The 14,349-nt window shown below is 42.0% G+C and overlaps 1 protein-coding gene and 2 long non-coding RNA genes across 3 annotated transcripts in view; 1 reads left to right on the top strand and 2 right to left on the bottom strand.

Annotated features, from left to right (window-relative positions):
• Positions 1 to 14,349, top strand: part of FGL1 (fibrinogen like 1) — a 71,699-nt gene that overhangs the window by 24,876 nt on the left and 32,474 nt on the right. The gene's annotated exons all lie outside the window — the stretch shown is intronic.
• Positions 349 to 3,313, bottom strand: LOC106890024. The gene is made up of 3 exons (XR_001412450.1): positions 3,093 to 3,313; positions 1,343 to 1,462; positions 349 to 1,230 (listed from the first exon to the last, which is right to left on the bottom strand). It is a non-coding gene; the product is annotated as an uncharacterized LOC106890024 (long non-coding RNA).
• Positions 9,178 to 9,911, bottom strand: LOC106890025. The gene is made up of 3 exons (XR_001412451.1): positions 9,850 to 9,911; positions 9,518 to 9,629; positions 9,178 to 9,420 (listed from the first exon to the last, which is right to left on the bottom strand). It is a non-coding gene; the product is annotated as an uncharacterized LOC106890025 (long non-coding RNA).

Raw genomic sequence — 14,349 nt, 5'->3', positions numbered from 1 at the left:
GTTAGCAAAAAGGTATGCCCAGAAAGGGGAACTGAACCACAGCTTGCCAGATCTGTGAACATTCCTGTCATGTTCCTTTACTTTACCCATCATTACCTCAAAAAGAATTAGCAAAAAGGTATGCCCAGAAAGGGGAACCAAACCACAGCTTCCCAGGTCTGTGAACATTCCTGTCATGTTTCTTCACTTTACCCATCATTACCTCAAAAAGAATGAAAATGCAGCATTTTCTTCAGTTGCAGGTTCTCTTTGGCAGTTATAAGAGAGAGATAGAGCAGAAAAAGCATCCAGGGAAGCACTCTTTATCTAAATTTTCAAAAATTTCCACTTATTTCCGTCTTGGGGAAGCACTCTTTATCTAAATTTTCAAAAATATCCACTTATTTCCGTCTTGTTTTTTTTTTTAAATTGTCTATTAAGGGGTCAACTTAGAAAGCAAAAAGTGGTGCTATTCAAAACCAGGAGGTACTTTGAAATGAACAGGAGCATATGCTCACTATTTTCTCAGAGTAGATCTGAGAATTGGGAAATCAGCAAGGTTTCAAGCATTCAGCCAAATTCTGTATGCAATATATGCTCAGAGAGAAAAAAGTGATCATTTTCTGTTAGTTAAAATGTTTGTTCAAAGAACGTGTAAAACTTTACAGTGAGAGTGGCTCTTTGATGCTTAATTAGTTTTTTGTTGAATACACAGTGTTCATCCAAAAATCACCTTTTCCAAGTACCTGAGGGCCATCTTAACCTTTGTTTAGTGCAGGAGGAAATCCAGCTTGTCACTCTTACAGCTTCAACTAAGACTGTTCCTCGTAATCCTACCCTAATGCTAAGATTGCATCAGAAACATCATGTTGATATCCAAACATTGATTAAACAACCCTGGGGCCAAATTCATGCGTGTGTTTGCAGAAGAACCAAAATATGTCCTTTGCAAAAAAAAAACCTTGTAGCTCCCTTTTTTCGGTCCTTCCTCAGTAACTTTTAAGTATCTGTGTACAAGTTTCTTTTACCTGTTCCCTATAGAATCTAAGCTTCCTTCCTTTCTTCTTTTCTTCTCTTCTTGATGACAGTTTGATCTTTAATCTTGCCCAGTCGTGGTTTGCCTGGCTTAAGGGACCTGGGTGGCTCTGAGGTTCTGTAGGAGCTGAGCAAAGGCTGTGAGCAGCTACACGGTGCACTTCAGGCAAAATGACACTTAAGTCTCTAGATCCATTGTGAGAATCAGTGTCCAACCTAGTTTATAAACAGATCAGACTGAATTATTTAACAAATATCTCACCCAACAGTGTGGACAGGAAGATAAGCAGATTCCTCTTAAAAGTATATGGTTCTCACAAATGGTTACCTGTATTTCAATGCATCCAGTTTTGTTGTCCTTGCAAAAGATCCCAAGTAAATTTCAATCCATGGTCTCCCATCTAATTGCAAAATTATATTGCCGCAGACGCCACTGGGCTGGCACTTTCTGCAACACGATAGCTTATGTTAAATTAGCTGAACACAGACAAGTGACATATGAGCAGAAAGGCCTTTATGTTAGTTATATCCTGCACTAGATGGTGCTCTGTACATGTATTTTCTTAGGCAATACCACATTTGTAAACTAGTAGAAACATTTCTGCTGATTAAGTTAATTATTGAATGATAGAAAACAAGTCAAAGAAGTGAAGTGAATTTAGTCCTTCACTCACTTTTGAAATTATACACGAATTCCTAAGGTTACCTAAACCCTACAAATTCACAGCATCTAATTATCTTCAGGCAGTTAAATTGTGGTCTCTTTAATTTAAGAAGCCCTGCGTTACGACAGCAATATCTCGTGATCAGGAAACTGAGATTTCTGTGAACACTTGTGGCACCAGCAGGATGAAATAAGTGCCTGTGCCACAGCGAGTTCACTGCAGGGAGAGCAGGAAATCCATCTCCTGCCGAGATGGTGTACACCCATCTGGGAAAAGCACACCCCCCCTGAAATCGGGGGGTTATTCATGTGGTAGCCAGCAAATGGAAAATTCATGGGGCATGTAACTGCTAGAAAGTATTGCGAGTCTCACTCTACAGGCTAGTACCTAAGTTTGAATTATTAACACTTGCAAAATGTACAAACATTTTATGTTCTGATGAAGGGATTTTCATTATTATAATGCATCACCTTTTTTTCTTATTTTCTAATAACTTTGAATGACTCATTTTAAATATCCCATGGAAGTTTTTGAAATAATGCTAATTCGAATTGTTCCAGTTCTCCGTCACTGAATCCTCTCTATCTCTGTTAGGCAGCATGCTTAATTAAAGATCAACACAGTGCTCACCTATTCCTCTTCTTGACTTTTCCTAACAAGGGGCTTAACAGCCTCTGAGTTGGTTTCCCTACCCCTCTGACTCAATAAAGAAAAAAGAAAACAGAAAAATCCCACCCATCTGGTAGAACGCAAGTCACTCAACATAAAATTTTTAAGCAAAAAGTTGTAGAGTATTGAAGGAAGGGAAGGGCTTCCTTTCTATGTTTATACAACTTAGGAAAAAAAAAATCATTATTAATGCAACTTGAAAAAAAAAGTCATTAATATTTGCAATCCATGACAATAACCTTAAATTCTACCTTATTTTAACTCCCAAACATTAAACCAAAGCAGTTGATCCTCTAAACGTGGCATAATAGTTTCAAAAGTAAGATACTAACTGGATACCTTCCCAGCTGTGTAATTCTCAACTTCTTTTTTTTTCTCTCCCCAAAAGAATGAACAAAATTAATCTCATGCAAATCAACTGAGTCCGGCGGAATTACACTGGGGATAAATTAGCCCTGTCATCTGCACCTCAAGCAGGTCATTTAAATTATGTCCCAAAGAAAACCCAGCTTTAACAACAAAACCTTTCCATTATTTGACTTTCTTGTTAGAAAGCTATCAGCCAATTCATTATACAGCATTGTATGTCTGTATGTGCTCTGTAAGTCATCTTATACTAATGATCAACAACCTTCTCCTGGGTTACCAGAACAACAAAAATATCTGTGCTTATGTCCAGCCTGAGCTGGAAAGAGCTGGAGCCAGAAAGCAAGAAAGCTATAGTCCATGACACCTCAGACTTACTTCTTGATGTATGTGATAACAGGCTGGACGTTCTCTAAATAGGTCTCACAACGTCTCTGTCGTTTGCACAGTAATTAACCCTCGAAAACAAAATCTGAGAGAAATTAAGACATCCTGCAGCTTTTCAAAGAAGACCATCACTAAAGATGAGGAATGACACCATCAGGCTGTTCAACACAGGAAGGGCTCCTGACAGAAAGAATGATGTTATCAAATTCACTTTGAAGGTCTTCTGGTACATCACAAAGTGGGGAAAGTACGGAAAATACGGACTTTCTTAGAGAACAGCCCCACCATAATGATTTCAGCAGGTGAAAGATAATTTCTATGCATGTTTACCTCTGTTTCTTATTGGATGGGCAGCCTCTTCATCTAAGACAGCTTTAAAAAACCACTGAACTCTGTATCGTAGACTTTGCTCATGAGAAGCTCTTACCAGAGAATATAAAAGACTACCTGTTTCACAAAGAAACATATCACATCATGTTTCTTTATAATATCAGTGAGGATACAGATATTTTTGAAGGACGCAGTGGAAGCTGATGTCTGGCAGCTGCCTTCTGTTATTCACCTCCTTGTTTTTTATTGTTTTGTTGTGTGGTTTTTTTTTACCTACAGTATCTCCTTTCAGTTGAATAATGCTGGAACCAAAAATGTAAAATGAGACTCGAGAGAAGTCAGCTGCTAATAAAAGGTTCCACTGTCCTTTCTTGCTGACCCACTAATTTAAATGCAAGCTGCTCTGATGTGATACCAGAGAAAGCCTTCCTTGGGGTGTATTTATGCTTACTCATTAAAAACAAAGAAGTTCCAGCAGACTGCTTCTTCAAAATGTTGTGACATAAATCTTCAGCTACAAATATGCTTCTTTGATAAAAATACTTTAAGCAAAGCCTATATTATTCTCTGAAAGAAGAACATGCTGCAGTACTGTTTATTTTACCACCTATTTTACCATCGAGGAGTCCAATTATAGTGGGAAGAGAACAAGTGTCCAAAATTAAAATCCCTTCATTGGGACATACAGATTTTGAAAGGCAGGGAAAATCTGGAACCCTTCTGACTCATGGATCTTTTTTTCTTAATAGGAAGATGAATAAACCCCAAATGTATGCATGTTTGGTTTGAGAACCCTAGAATTAGTAGACACAAGAGTGAGAATGAGTGTTTTCATACATCACCTCTGATTTTCTCTATCTTGCAGCAAATCACTGAGTGTTTTGATAATCTCCTCATGTGAGAGAAATATGATTTAACCATTTAAAGAGAGCATCTGCAGTTCGTTTATTGGCCAGTCCAGCCTAAACCACACCACCATTTTACAGAGCACTTTGAAACCTCCTCAGGAAACGTGTAATTCAAGGACTACACTTTATTCTATTACTAGCCCTGGCTAGTAGTTTTGTCTGACCCCTGTCTATAATCAAGAATCTTCAGGTTTTTCACTTGCATAAAACCTTTCTAGCAGCAGTTCCTAGACTTTATACAACACAGGGGGAGAGGTAAAGGCTTTTGTGCCCCATCTGCTTACTGGTTTATGGTAGCAGAGTGGCTCCGTTTCAGAAGCAACCTCCACAGTGATGAATTCAGTCTCTGGGAGAGGTGAACCACACCAGGGTATATTTAAAATGCCCAGAGTTCTCCCTGAAAGATCACCTGTGCTCACTTACATCCAAGCTGTGTATTTAAAGGAAATAAGTGCTGACTGCAGCAGAAGGCTCCACTATACTTAGCCTTTATTGTCTTCAGTTTCTAGACTGGCATGATTAATTAAGGAAGTCTGCAGCTTCGGCTTCCACGGAGACAGCAGCGCTGAAGAGCAGGAAGCAATCAGCTCTAGTTGGCACCACCATCCATTACATCAATATTCACAGAGACAGGATCAGTAAACTCTTAATGAGAGCCCTGCCTGTTATAGCCATTTTAAACACACTGCAAGCTGCTCATCGTAAATGGCAAATGAAATCCAGAAGCACAAGTCAATGTGCATGGTATGGTATTTCTGTCCCTTTTCTGTGATACATATGGAGTAGGGAAAAAAAGTCAGGCATACAAGGATTCCTTGGAGAATTCTAGTAACACGTAGGGGCTTAGAAAATGCTATTTGTTACTACAGTTTGCTTTGCAGACTATGGAAAATTATAAAAACTGACAAACGCCCACTAATAGGAGGCTGAGCAAGAGATTGTGGTTAAGGAGGGCGCCGCGTGAGACAGCAGGGATGAGTACTCTTCCGCTGCGCATTCCAGCTGACTCAGAAGCTGGTCACAATAGAAAACATACATGTTTTTATAATCCCTTGTAGAAATAAACTGACTTCTGCCTTCAGAAGACTCCGACATTGCATCTTGGTGGCTTATCTACATGCAAGCCAAAAGAAAAAGCAAGTTTCAATGAAGAAACTAACATGTTCCTTCCTACTCCAATTTAACTTTTCCTTCTACTGTCCAGGAGTACTGGCCTATCAGAAAAAGGAACTGAAGTAAAAACAAATAAAGAAATAGGTTGCTCAGACAATGTTGATGATTTTGTAACTTTATATGTTTGGCTTTTTCTTTTTTGTCATAGTGTCAATACTTTCAATTAATTCCTAAGACTGCACAATCACCAAAATAACACATCTAAAATATGAATTCAAAATTTATCTAATTAATTATTAGTAACTTCATTTGTTCGTAATGTCTTTACAGTATTAAATATCATCAACACATAATTTCATAGATAAATCCTACTGCATCCCAGGTGAAGACTGCTGTAGACATACAATACATGAATGACCTCTATTATTTACCTGCAATTTTCCAACACAATAATGTTGTTCTTGTTTCAGATGCACCTGATTCAACAGTAATCTTGTCCAATTTGTAAAATCAAGTGGCTCAAACCCTAGACAGGGCTAAATTTTCTTATGTAAGGCCTGTGCAGCCATTAAAACTATGCCAGGAACAACAGTCTTCTAGGCTGTTGCATTTAAATTTCCCTAACAAAGGTTCTTTGGTCAGTTAGAACAAGTATTGGAGGGAGCAAAAATATACGTCAGACCCGTTTTAAGGAAAATAAGGATCTCAGTTCAGACATGAGTTCACGTAAGATCTCTAAGTGATCTATACTGCAATGAGAGACATGGACCGAAACACATTAAGTGCAAGTAAGAAAATTTGTATTTTTTTCCCACTGGATTAATTTCACTCTAAATTACATATGTCTTTTCTCACCTTCTTCCCTTTGGCTTGTATTACCACCCAGGAGGGAAAAACTCCTAAATTCCCACTCATTCTCTTGCTCCCATTGGATCCATACCATTTCTTTAAGATGAGATGCAGAAAAGCCTTGCTCTGTGTTTTCTTTACTTGTTTTCCCTCAGTCTTGTATTGTCCATTCAGTAACCTTTCATGCACACAGAGCAGCATTCAGCTTCAGCCACCAAATCGAACGCACACGCTGTCCCTTCATTAATGTTGGAATTCATCTGCCCGTGTTGGAGAGGATGGGGAAAGAGAAGAGGAAAGGTTTTCATTCTCTGGTTATCTGGCTTTTCACCTTTAGCAGTTCCCTTTTGAACAGAGGCTGCTGCAATGCAGCCTCCTCACAGCACTGTCCTGTTCTATTCTCTGGTTATCTGGCTTTTCACCTTTAGGAGTTCCTCTTTTGAACAGAGGCTGCTGCAACAGCCTCCTCATGGCACCGTTCTGTTCCGTCCTTTCTCAGAAAGGCTCAGATGCCATCTTGTTGCCACACAGAACCGCTTTTGAGCTTTCCCTCTCTATTTTGTTGGTGCAAGTCTTAGTTTGGTACCATCTTTATTGCAATTGCTCCTATTTCTCTGGTTGCATATACCATGCCTACTTCTAAATGGAACTATTCCAGCCATTTTGACATCGGCATAACTTGAAGTATCAAGGTCTGTGTGTCTAATGCAATACACACTCACATACCTAGAGATCTGAACCTATAGAAAGACCAGAAAAATCCCATTACTGACAGACTAAAGCAAAGAGCAGTGCGGTCCACTGCATTTCATCGTCATGTGAGTCCAGAAGTACTAATTTACATCTATTAACAACTTAGTACACATCAGCCACTCTGCAGAAATTGTCAGCACGTATTACTTTGCATTTGCTATAGGGAAACTGTGTGCGGGTTAGCTTAGCCTCCTCTCCTGTCACAACAAGTCTCATCACTCTGTACTTGCCGCTGGCTAAGAGCCTGCTTGTCCCCAAGCCCACGTTCACCACCACACCAATGATCCTTGCCAAACCCTGCTGACTTGATCTCCCATCCCAGCCTCACGTCGGGAGATGCGTCAATAGCTACGTGATTTATTTGTTCCTTGATCACAGAAGCAAATAATATTCAGCGCCATTTAAACAGCTGACCTGCTGCAGATAAGAATGGAATTGGGTTCGCTTCAGCAAAATTTTCTTTCTGCAAAACATTAAGTCAAGCTCGCTAAAACGTTAGCAGGTCAGTGATGAAACCACTGAGAAGTAGGAAAAGAAACTGGTTGTGTAACCTTTCCCTTGTATTAGTTTCCCTTCAATGATGTCTTAGTGCCAGTAATTCTTTTGCAGAGCCCCATGTCCTGGTTAACCACTGCCTATATAGCTGAAGGCAAACATATCTGGGAGCTGCTGCAGAGGCATAGCCTTTAAAGGCTCAGCAGCACTTGTCTCTGAAACACTTTCTGAAGCACCTTCTTGGAATTTTATCTTCACCTTCATTTCTTTCCCACAGATGGTTCCTTGAACAGAAAGATCTTAAGGAGAACTTTTAGAAGAAAAGGTGTTTTCCTTTAAAGAAAAAAAGAGAAAGAAGCAAAGAAACAATCAGTACTAGAAAAAAGTAAGAATGTGTGGTGCTGGCTGCTTTTCATCCTCTACTCAAGACTTAACGTCTCCATTCCCTGTTCACTGTCTCTAATAGCTAGAGTATCTTCCACTCCTTCTCCAGCTTCTCGGACTCATCTGCCAGCATCTTGTTTGGAGAGCTCCTCCAATTTCTTCACAAATTTCCTATGGGGTGCCACAGAAATTTGTCGTCAGCTATCGTCTCTTTGTCACATCAGATAGTCCTACCTCCAAAAAGATCCAGCCAGCATCTCCAGGCACTTTTTTTACAGGTCTCCTCCTCACTCTCACCAAGTCATTCATCGAGTTAGTGCCCTTTGGTTGTTTAAACACCAGCTCCAGTGACTGAAAACCAGGATTCTAATTTTTCCTTCTGTTCAGTCACTTCTTGACCCCTACAGAGAACACCGCTGTTCTCTTAGGAGGTGGGCAGGCTTGACTGGAAATCTTCTCATTGTGGCAATATATGACTCTCTCAAACATCTTCTTCACATGATCTGTGATTTAACCTTTCCCAGCAGCCATCCTCCCAGCTTTTCCGAGGTTTAGCCATCTCCCTTGCTGTAATACCCCTTCCCCATCGCCTCCACAAAGGCAATTAAATTCTCAATTGTACTCACATGGATTGAAAATATTGTTTTAAAGATAACTCTGCTGGGCCATCATGTTCACTATACAATCTCCTTTTTTTTCCCTCTAAGAATAGACAAACAGCCATATTTGTTATTTTTGCATAAAGCTGCTACATGAAAGTATGTGTGCTTAGGAAACAGTGTATATAGAAAATATCATGGGGTAACAACTGTAGGTACAGAACAGTGAAGCTGTCATTCTGCATGTGGCTGTGTAAGCTCATTGATATGACACTAAAGAAGTAAAAGGGGGGAAAATTGGTCCATTTTTTTCTAACTAGAAAAAATAGAGAAGTAATTAAAATAATCTAGGAGAATAAATCTACAAATGTCAGGAAGGAAAAAAACCTCCTATCTAGATTTCTCGAAATACTATTAGGAATACAACACTTAAACTCATAACTCCACAGAAGATCAAACTCAATGTTTCCCTTATTGCCTGATTTGCCATAGGAAAATGCTTCCAAAACTTATTGAACAGAGTCGTTTTTATGAATTGTGCTAGAAACCACAAGCTAATTCTTCAATGTGCATTTAAGAACAATGGCATGAATAAATAATAACATATACAATGCAGGAGTTTATCTAACAGATAATGGCCCACAAAAGGAAGAGTTTTATTACATTAGGGAATCAAGTGAACTATAATTAGTCTAATGGTTAAAGCATTAAGAGTATTTTCCAGTTCTCCACCAGCACTGCTTACAAATAGAGGACTGAACCTTCTTTCAGTGAAAAACATATATATAAAAAAAAATTCCTTCAGGGATTAATTTCGCCCAGGGATCTGTGATCTGTTCACCAGTTCTTTTGGGGGGGTACCCACAGTCTGTCCAATTCTTCTCTGAACTGTGGAGGAGAAATACCAAGGATTCTTAGAATGATTTTACTTGTAGCCATTAGAGGTAAACTCACCAGTAAAATTACAGGATCAAGCCCAAATTACCATCCAAAGACATTTCCAACATTTTCAGCAGGACGACGACTCCTGATTTTCTCTCGCATACATCATCAGTATGTTGTCAAAGCAGGAAGTGTGCAATTTTATTCAAAGAGGCCTTGGGCAGAAAGGAAGTCATATGAATGTCAAGTGTGTGGTAATAAAAATTAAAGAATATTCATTAGTAATTGAGCCTCAGAGGGTAACGAAGACTTTCAACTGTGGTGCTAGACATTTCTTCAGCCAAAATTGGCGTTGGCCTCCAGAAAGGTTTGCTCTATATTGTGCAGTACTTTAAATGTTGTCTGCGTAAGCAAACAAAGGGGAGCAGCACTTACCACTTGCCAAGGAAATTAAACGCAGTTATCGACAGGCATTACATGTCTCCACTGGCCCTCTCCTCACCTCAAAAAAAAAAAAAAAAAAAAATCACAACAGAGTACATTAACCTCTGGCCTGTTGGAATTTTATCTGACAGAAGTCCGCCTTCCAATGCTGAGAATTCCCTCACAACAGAGTACATTAACCTCTGGCCTGCTGGAATTTTATCTGACAAAAGTCTGCCTTCCATGAACACACTGCTGTGTATCACAAACAAATCCGCAGCATGGTTGTTTCCTCAAATATAGCCAAGATAAGGCTTATCACAGACTATAAATCCACCACAGGTGAAGCTGTTGCAGCAGGAAGAGCTCTAACCCCCAAGTTATGATTTAGTCATGTTTTTTGTCAGTGTTAGGTTGATGGTTGGACTAGATGATCTGAAAGGTCCTTTCCAACCCAGGCGATCCTATGATTCTGTAAGTTCTGGCACCAGTTTCATAGCCAGGAGCCTCCAGCTCTGGGCCAGGTGCCCAACCACACCAGAAGCTTGGGTACCTTGGACCAGAATCTCTAACAGCCAGTGTGAGAAGCACCCGAGTTGTCAATCACTAACACTGCAACTACAACCTTCTTGGCATCTAGAGCATTTAATTATTGAGTTATGCTGGACGGTCTGCACTTAAGACTTCGGCATCTTTCAGAAGCATGACAGGAGGAAGGAGAGGTCCTCTCAGCAGCTGAACAGGTAGAGCTCAGACCTGGACAGTCCTGAGGACAACACTGAATCCCTACCTGGCACTTCCCAGGTGATTCCCTTCGTCACCAGGCCAGAGGCTAACTGGGAGGAATGCCTTTCATTGTGCCTGCTGAGAGGCTGTTATTCTGAACAAAATAATCCCCATTCATTGGGCCAGGGAAGCAAAGCATCACTTTGAACACAACAATTAAGGTAACTAGCTGGGAGCGGGGGAAATTTGAATTTCAATCCCTGTTACAAGACTGCTTTTCCAGCCAATTACCATGTAATATTAAAGTACACGAGGAGCAACCAGTAAGAGTCAGGAGCAGAAACCGAGAGAGTTCCCTAATAACCTCTTCAAACCCCTCCATTACCCTGGATACCAACAGGACACAGACTTGGCCACCCTGTGCTGCTGCATTTTTCCTCCTATTGATACTCAAGTTACCTGGTACTACGTCAAATTATTTACACCTGCTGCAATCATATCTATTATTAAAGACAGACATACACCCATCTCGCGGTCGGTTTTCTTTCCAGCCCCTTCAGAGGCCTTTGTGGAGCCCACTCCTGAATAACTCCTGTTGACAAGACATGAGGAAAAAATTTTAAAAATTGTCTGTTACCCCATATTTTCCCTTTCCCAGCTATTGTGATATTCACTCCTTCCTCTGGTCTTTCCAATTCTTTCCCATGCTTTATTCCTCTTTGTGGTCTCGGTTACCTTCCCCCTCCTCATCCTTTGTCTTCCATTGCTCTTTCCAAAGAAAAAAAATATAAGTTTTTTTCTTTGGCCTTTCTTCCCTCTTCTTTCTCTTTTTCTTCCCTCCGTTTTCAGCGTTAAGTGACATGATACCTCAGTCTTCCTCCTACCTTTATGAAACTCAAAATGCATGGACCAGAAGAGCTGAGGAGGAAAAAAAAGGCAGAGAAGTAAAAGTCATTCATGGCCACTTAGCAAGAGAAAGAACTCTCACGAGGTTTTGATCAGAACAACTGTTTTCCAACACCTTTTGGTAAGAATCTCAGGAAAAGGACTTCTGAGAGCAACTGATGTTATAAAAATGTAAATTTTACAGACCTCTGTGGCCTCCCTAATTCCTTCTCCTTCCTTGCACTGAGAGTCCTTGGTCTTGGTCCGACTGTTGGTCCAGGATGGGTTCATAATGTTGGGTTCTTACACTTGGCCACTTTGAAATCCTCCTCACAGTCCTGAGTGATGTGCTCTGGGCAATCCTGCTGTAGCAGGGGGGTTGGACTAGTTGATCTCTAGAGGTCTCTTCCAACTCTGACAAGTCCGTGATTCCGTGATTTGACAAAAATTTCCTACCATGCAGTGATTTCAGCTATCACCATCAACCTGAACCATCTGCCCAGGAGGGAGGATTTTAAAGGAAGACCAGTCCAACTGTTCCTGCATTCCCTCGCTATTATCTCATTTTAAAAGAAGCCAAGTCTCTGGTTTTTAATATGATTTTTTTTCCCCCCTTGATTACTGCTCTACGAAAAGCCTAGACAAACAACAAACCCAGGAAAAACGAGCGAGCCGCCGGGGTGGAAGGGCTGCAGGGCACGCTGAATGAACTGTGATCTTTGGTGGGATAAAGATCAACGTGACGAGCTTTCAGCTGTAGCGATCAGTCGATACTTTCCAGACCATCCCCACAGCGACAAAGGCCACGGCATTTTTAAGTTGTAATTGAGATTAGCCTCGATACGTACAGCTGGAGCCCTGCCCGTGAACTTCGCTGGAAGGCTGGCTGTGCAAACCATCCATCACTCCGTTTCACATGGGCAGTAACCTAATGACACCACAAAAATCTCACCACGTCCCTCGCTCCACACGTTCGGGCTCCTGCCAGGGGGCCTCGGCTGTGGGGTTTGCCTTCCGAGGTCTGGAGCACCCTATAGGCTCTCCCTAAAGATGGGCATGATTCTCTCTGGGGGTGGCCAGGTCTTCTACAATGTAGAAGTCTTGTAGCCTGAAAGTGCTTTTGCTGTCATCTGGCTTGCTAGATTCGCAGTCACAGAATCACAGAATGCTATGGGGTTGGAAAGGACCTCTGGAGATCATCTAGTCCAACCCCCCTGCCAAAGCAGGTCCACCCAGAGCAGGTTGCACAGGAATGTGTCCAGGTGGGTTTGAATGTCTCCAGAGACAGAGACTCCACCACCTCTCTGGACAGCCTGCTCCAGGGCTCTGCCACCCTCAAAGTAAAGAAGTTCCTCCTCATGTTTAGATGGAACTTCTTATGTTCCAGTTTGTGCCCATTACCTCTTTTCCTGTCACTGGGCTCCACTGAAAAAAGCCTGGCCCGTCCTCTTTACACCCACCCTTTAAGTATTTATAGGTGTTGATCAGATCCCCCCTCAGCCTTCTCTTCTCCAGACTAGAAAAACCCAAGTCCCTCAGCCTTTCCTCATAAGAGAGATGTTCCAGTCCCCTCATCATCTTCATGCTAACCGAAAGCCCACGCATACTACTACCGACTCCAGCACGCTTTGGGTGAAGCCCATAAAGATGGGCAAGATCACTTCTCATGGATGGGAATAAAATATTTTGTTTGTTACTACTCAGCTAACCACAATAAAAATAAACAGTTCCCTTTCATGTGGTGATGATACAAAGCAATCATGCTCTATTCCTTTTTTTAATTATTAGGTTGAAAGATTCAGTGTCTTCCTGGCATGTTTAATTCTGAATCATATTCTTCACATATATAAATAGCCACCAACTGTATGTAGTAGCGGAGGGGAGGGTCAGGGAACTAGCTTCATGTCAAGAAAGCATTTCCTATGGAGTCACCAAATCTGTCCTGGAACAACTCCTACATCGGTCCTTGTGGCCAAGAAGGCCAATGGCATCCTGGGGTGCATTAAAAAGAGCATGGCCAGCAGGTCAAGGGAGGTCATTCTCCCCCTCTTCTCTGCCCAGGTGAGGCCTCATCTGGAGTACTGGGTCCAGTTCTGGGCTCCCCAGTTCTAGAAGGACAAGGAACTGCTGGAGAGAGCCCAGCAGAGGGCTTCAGAGATGATGAAGGGACTGGAGCACCTCTCTGATGAGGAAAGGCTGAGAGATCTGGGTCTGTTTAGCCTGGAGAAGACTGAGGGGGAAATCTCATCAATGCTTATCGATACCTAAAGGACGAGCGTCAAGAGAATGGGGCCAGACTCTTCTCAGTGGTGCCTGGTGACAGGACAAGGGGCAATGGACACAAATTGGAACACAAGACATTCCATCTGAAAATGAGGGAAAACTTCTTTACTTTGAGGGTGGCAGAGCCCTGGCACAGGCGGCCCAGACATGGTGTGGAGTCTCCTTCTCTGGAGACATTCAAAACCCGCCTGGATGCGTTCCTGGCCAGCCTGCTCTGGGTGGCCCTGCTTTGGCAGGGGGTGGGACGGGATGATCTCCAGAGATCCCTTCCAACCACAAAAAGTCTGTGGTGAGGCCGATGGCTGCCGTGTCCTTGCACACTCTGGGTAGAGCTCTCCAACCTCACTGCCATGGGGAAGCTTCTCCTCCGTGAACATCACACAGCCAAAACTTACTTTTGTAAAGACGCGTTAAAGGTTTCCCAGCTGAAATTCCAAACCCCTGGGGCCAAGGAGACTGTTGGGAGATGTTCCCCTCTGGTACCGAGAGCCCTGGTACCGGAGAAAACCCTGCCTTCTCCAAGCCACCAGGGCCCAGGACGCCGGGCCTTACTTACCCACCCCCCCACCCTCCCTCCTTCGGGCCGGGGGCTGGCGGCCCGGGATGTTGCCCACGACC

Source organism: Calidris pugnax, unplaced genomic scaffold (genome assembly GCF_001431845.1).
Source record: "Calidris pugnax isolate Ruff unplaced genomic scaffold, ASM143184v1 scaffold58, whole genome shotgun sequence".
NCBI lineage: Eukaryota > Metazoa > Chordata > Aves > Charadriiformes > Scolopacidae > Calidris > Calidris pugnax.
The sequence above is the reverse complement of the archived record's forward strand: the minus strand, read 5'-3'. Positions and strand labels throughout refer to the sequence as shown.